Here is a 6,000-nt window from a genome sequence, read left to right as displayed (position 1 = left end):
AGGGAGGGCCATGAATACTACTTTTATGAACATTGCTGTCTAGATAATTGTTCCAGTCTGAGTATGCACATCACAGAATTGTTGGCTTTTATGACAACTATTGAGGAGATTCCATTCTGTTTTCCACAACAATGAAATTTTGCACCAGCAGGGCAATTTCTCCATATCCTCCCTAGCCCTCATTATTTTCTGTTTCGATATTTGTTTTTGTTGTAATAACCATCCTAATGGGTATGAAGTAGTATCTTGGTGTTCTTTTGATTTTTTTTAAAGATTAGTGGTGAGCATTCTTTCAGATGCCATCATATACCTTCTTTGGAAAAACATATTCCAATTCTTAGCCCATATTTCAATATTTTTTTATATATATATTGTTGAGTTTTAGGGAGTCCTTTACATTCTGAATGTGGATCCAATATATATACATATATATGTAACATATAATTTGCAAATACTTTCTCTCATTATGAAGTGTGCCTTCATATTCTTGATAGAATCCTTTGATGCACAAAATATAAATTTTGATGTTATAAAATTAATAGTTTTTCTTTTGCTATTATGTGTTTTTTTGGTACAAGAAATGCTGCATTTCAAAATTCAAACAGAAAAAAAAAAAATGCCTGCTATGGAAACCTAACAATGTTCTGGTATCATAAAAGAAACTCTTTCTTCTAGAAATATCCTTTTAAGTATGTGCCCCCAAATATTCAGTTATTTCCATCATGTAACTTGGTATATGGTTAAGGAACAATTGTTGCTGTTTCTGAATATTCACTACACACCAGCATCTTGTCAAATACAATCAGGGAAGAAGATGCAAACAATTGTCAGCCCTGGACCCTCTATTCTAAGAGGAAGGAGGGGCATATTTACTTGTAAAAAAATCTTTTAGTTGCAAGTGACAGAAAACCAATTTAAAATAGTTTAGATAGAGGGTGAATTCACTGGTTCATGTAATCAAAATGTCGAAGAGTGTAACAGTTTCAACTAGATTCCCAAGCTGTATCTCAATTCTTCTCTCTCTCTCTCACTCAGCTCTGCTTCTAGGAACCCTTGGCCTCTTTTCCTTCTACTATATATAACTTGTTTTATGAATCTGAGGGGGGAGGGTCACGAACAACTATAGAATATATAGCTTGAGTGTACAATCCAGTATTTATAATACTAAATACCAGTGCATACCCTGATGGGACCTCTTGGAATCATGTGTTCACCTCTGAACCAATCACTGTGGCTAGGGAAATGTACTATTTTGACTTGTGGCCTGGGTCAGATGCCCAGCCCTAGTGCTTAGGATTGGGGGACTTTAGGGATGGTGGTCAGAGGATCTCTGATGGGAAGAGTGTCTTATAGTGAAGCTAGGTAGATAAACTAGTGCACGTCTGATAAACACTGCTACCATTTACTTATTAGTGGCCTGGGGCTTTTTTTAGTGATCTTTTCTCCCAATTTTTCTCACGTGGTGGCCTTTTAAAAGATATACCTGGGATGGACCCTCCCTGGTGGTGCAGCGGGTTAAAGCACTGCACTAAGAAGCTTAAGCAACTTCCGCATGAGTTCGATCCCCGCCTGCCCGGATGAGATCCACGTGGAACGGCAGACCTCTCCTGACCCACTCGCTGCTCCCCTCAACAGTGTACTTCATCGATCTGCCTGTTCTGCTCCCCACTCTGTCCCTGGTGAATCCTCTTACCCTCCACATCTCTGGCCTGCACCCCAATTCTGTATGAATAAATAAATAAATCTTTAAAAAACAAACAAAAATATATATATACCTGGGGAAATTGCCACTTTATAAAACTGGGATATATTCTTTGTAAAACAAAATGATTTATTTTTGCATAGAAGAGCTGGGATGTAGGACAGAGGTGCAGATGGGTGAGAGGATTCACCAGATACAGAGTGGGGAGCAGAACAGGCAGATCTACTGAAATACACTGCTGAGGGGAGCAGTGGATGAAATAGGAAAGGTGTGCTGCACCCTATGTGGGTCAGCTCCCTGACCAGGGATCCAAATCAGGTCATTGTGGTGGGCCATCGAGGTGGTAGCACTGAAACTTAACTCCTAAGCAAAGGAAGCTGTGGAATATATACTTGATCCATGAAAGTTCCAACTGGGGGAATCATTTGGAAGTCTCTTTGGATTTAGGGATAAATAACTTTATAGGTAGGGGAAATGCACATGTAGCAGCCACAGCAAAAGAAGCATAGCACGCTGAAGTGGAAATTAAGGCAGAAACTCTAAGTGTTGGTGCCTAATCTTCCAGAAACTGAGGCAATAGACAGAAATACTAGTGAATAGGTTATTAGAGGGAAACCTCAGAATTCTTTTGATTATAACTAATAGAAAACTACTTTGGTCTAACTGACTTCCTGATCAAACAAGTCAGTATTTTATTCACATAACGGAAGAAATCTCTAGAACTCAGCTCATGTCTGCAAAATCCATGTCTGAGCTCCATGTCCTCTTTTTGTACATCACTTTGGGTTGTTGGTGACCCTCCCATGTAATTTCAAACACCCCCCCTCATGGTTAAAGCAGATCCAAGCTCCCTGTCCTCTGGAGCACAGGCGTGCAATAATTGGCCCCTAGATTTGAACATGGGGTGTTTAACCAGTGCAAACATGGTTGAGAAGGATTGGCTTAAAAATACCAAGACATGGCCCTCCCTGGTGGCGCAGGAGGTTAAAGCACAGCACTAGGAAGCTAAGGCCACTTCAGCATGAGTTCCATCCCAGCCTGCCCCTGAGGTGATCCATATGGAACAGCAGACCTCTCCTGACCTGCTCACTGCTCCCCTCAGCAGTGTACTTTGTCAATCGGCCTGTTCTGCTCCCTACTCTGTCTCTGGTGAATCCTCCCACCTCCCCTACACCTCTGGCCTGTACCCCAGTTCTGTATGCATAAATAAATAAATCTTTTTAAAAAAATACCAAAACAGAACAAATCCTTAATACTCTTCAGGAAAGAAGAGGATGCATCCTGGCAGCAACAGTGGTCTATTCTAGAAACAATCATTTCATTATTGTAAATGGCAACTTAAAGTAGAAAATGAATAACCAGCTCAGTGTGAAGTAGCAAAGTGCCATTCAGGCTAATTACAAGATCAGTAGTTTCTAGGGCTCACCAGTTGTGTCTTGTGCCTCCAGGTACCTGCAAACTGGCTTGTGACTATGATATAATAGAAAATGTACATGTTGTTCTCTGCCCCCAGTTCCTGGCACAGAGGGTCTGAAAATCCTGTAAATTTCTAAGCAATAAGAGTACCAAGAGCATCTTTTGCTCCCAAGAGATGCCTCTGAGTGGGCTGATGGATGGGGCCTGGTCACCACAAGAAGCATGTCATTATTAGAAGCTTTGAATTTTCAGTCCCACTTCCCATCTTCTAGAGAAAAGAGAGGAATAAAAATGGATGTAATAATTAGTCATGTCTCTGTGAGGAAACCTCCTTAAAATCCCAATTGTGCGGGGTTCAGAGAACTTCCACATTAGTAAACATCCACATACCATGAGTAGACACAGCCCAACTCCAGAAGCTTCTGCAACTGGGACCTTCCCAAACCTCATCCCATGTATCTCTTCACCTGACTAGCCATCTATATTTACCATATCCTTAAATAAACTGCTAAATGGTAAGCATTTCCCAGAGTTCTATGAGTCACTGTTGCAAATTAATTGAACCCTACCATGAGAACCTTCAGTCCATAGCCAGTTGGTCAGAAGCAAGTGGGGCAAGGGAGGACAACCTTGGGGACTGAGTCTATAGGATCTGATGCTGACTCTGGGAGCATAGTGCCAGATTTTATTTAAATTGTAGAACATCCACCAAATGTCACAAAGAAGTACTTGGTGTGGGAAAACCAAAAAGTCCACATACATTTTGCCACCAGAAGTAAAACGTTCTGCATAAAAGTAAAAATGATTCACAAGTGAAGGAAAAAGAAGTAGGACAGAACTGAGTTTTTTCTTCACAAGAGTTTTTGTTAGCATACACTTGAGGCTGATTTGATAGTACAGACAAGTTTTTATGAGCAGCGACTGAGTCATGACGGTGGGGCAGATATGGGCATTCCGCCCTCCAAAGCTCCCAGATCAACCCCCACGTTGCCCTAGGTATGGCTGCTGGCTTTCCTCAGATCTTTGGGACAGCAACATCAGCTACTCTTGAGGCTCTCAAAGAAGCTCTCACTGATGTGAGGTTAACAAAAGTGGAGAACAGAGTTGAACAGGCACAGACAAGTGTGGCTGCTAGGTCAAGAGAAGTCCTCTCAGGTGAAGGACTTTTTTCCAGCCTCTAAGATTTCAACAGTCTGAGGAGGTGGGTGAGGAGGGAGAAAAGAGAGGCACGTTCAGGAGGGAACTCCCAGATGTGCATATGTGTCCCAGTCTTGGACTGGGAAAGCATGGGAAGTGAGGCCAAAAGAAAATGAGGCAGGATTGTATGTGTGAGCCTTGAAACCCTCATCCTACTAGGTGACCGGGAACAATCAGAGCTCTTGAATATAGGAATGACCTGTTATTTGTGTCCGTCTTCGGGAAGGGAAGGGAAGGGAGTGAGACACAGAGACCATTTTGTAGCCATGGCTTGAATTAGGGTAAGAGGTGGGGAAGAGAGAAGAGATTGTTCTGAGGGAGAATCAGTGGGTTCTGAATGTCTATAGGACTCAGTGAATGAGGAAGAGAGTATTTAAAGAGAATTGACTGACAGGTACTCATAATGACATAGGCTTTGGGATCACAGTATTATTTTGCTCCTATCAACCTTTTTTTTTTTTTTCTCCCTCTATTGGTTTTCTGCAGGGCAGTACCAGCTGATTGCAGATACTATACTATTTGATACCTGATTTGGTCTACTAAGTCCATTGCCTAGGGACACATGACCTACAAAAGAATCCCTGCTTCCAAAACTTAGTCCCCATCTCTATGATAGAGTTACCCATTATCTCAGGAAAAGAGAACAGTTGTCCTTACCTGATTTGGGGGGAGTTAAAGAAAGAGTGAAGTTTTGTGAAACATGCCACTGCTGAATGTGTTCCTACCCATGGACAGCAAGGCCAGTTCCGAGAGTGCCTGGACCACCACTTCTAAGGCCTGGACACCATCAGAAGGTAGAAGCTGCCCCTCGGAAGGAGGCACAGAAGAGCGCAGGGCCTTGCTCTAGAATACATCAGTGCTCATTGAGTTCTGTGCCCCATCTCTCTGCAATGGCACTTTTGCCTGGGGGACCCGGTAAGTGACTTGGAGCAGTACCTTAGGCGGTGTGAGAGAGGACAGTGACCTGTGGCTGGCTAGCTGTTGTCTGCATCTAGAACTTCTAACACATCATCCAGCTGGAACGCCAACGTCAGTACATTGGCAGTAACAAAATTTTGCTAGCTGATGGGTCAAGCTTCTTCAGAAATAGCTGTAGATTCCATTTCAAAAAATTGGTAATCTCTAACTTTAGTCACTTCACATCTTGATTTAAGAAGAGCTGTGCATTGGATGCCAAAAAGCTATTCCTAACATAATCACATCCTGAAGGATGTGATTTATCCTATTATTTAAAAAAAAAATCTGTCTACCTCATCATCCATTATCATATTTTTGCCATCACATATATTTAAGCTCTTTAGTGGATTTTAAATGTCTTTATTTTATTCCCTTAATAAATATTCATCTCATGGTGACAGCCAGATGAGTTTTAGGCAGATAAAGATAGTTTATCCTTTGAGTAAACTTGTTATTGGTGTATTTTCTTCCACGTTGTCATAAAGGCCAGTCTCTCACCACATATTAACTTTATGACTTCATTTGTAGTTCATGTGAACACCAGATTTCAATTCTACTATTCACGGACTGAATCATTTTATTCCCCTTTGCAGGAAAGAAATGCTATAGTGTAGTAGGCAAGAATTTATTCCAGGCTTATATGTAATTTGCTGGAAGTGCTTTTCCAGGAGGCAATGTTTATTAAAAAAAAAGGCCCTCTCTGGTGGCTCAGCGGGTTAAAGCACAGC

The sequence above is a fragment of the Condylura cristata genome, unplaced genomic scaffold (genome assembly GCF_000260355.1).
Source record: "Condylura cristata isolate star-nosed mole 26May11 unplaced genomic scaffold, ConCri1.0 scaffold00016, whole genome shotgun sequence".
Classification (NCBI taxonomy): domain Eukaryota; kingdom Metazoa; phylum Chordata; class Mammalia; order Eulipotyphla; family Talpidae; genus Condylura; species Condylura cristata.
The sequence above is the reverse complement of the archived record's forward strand: the minus strand, read 5'-3'. Positions refer to the sequence as shown.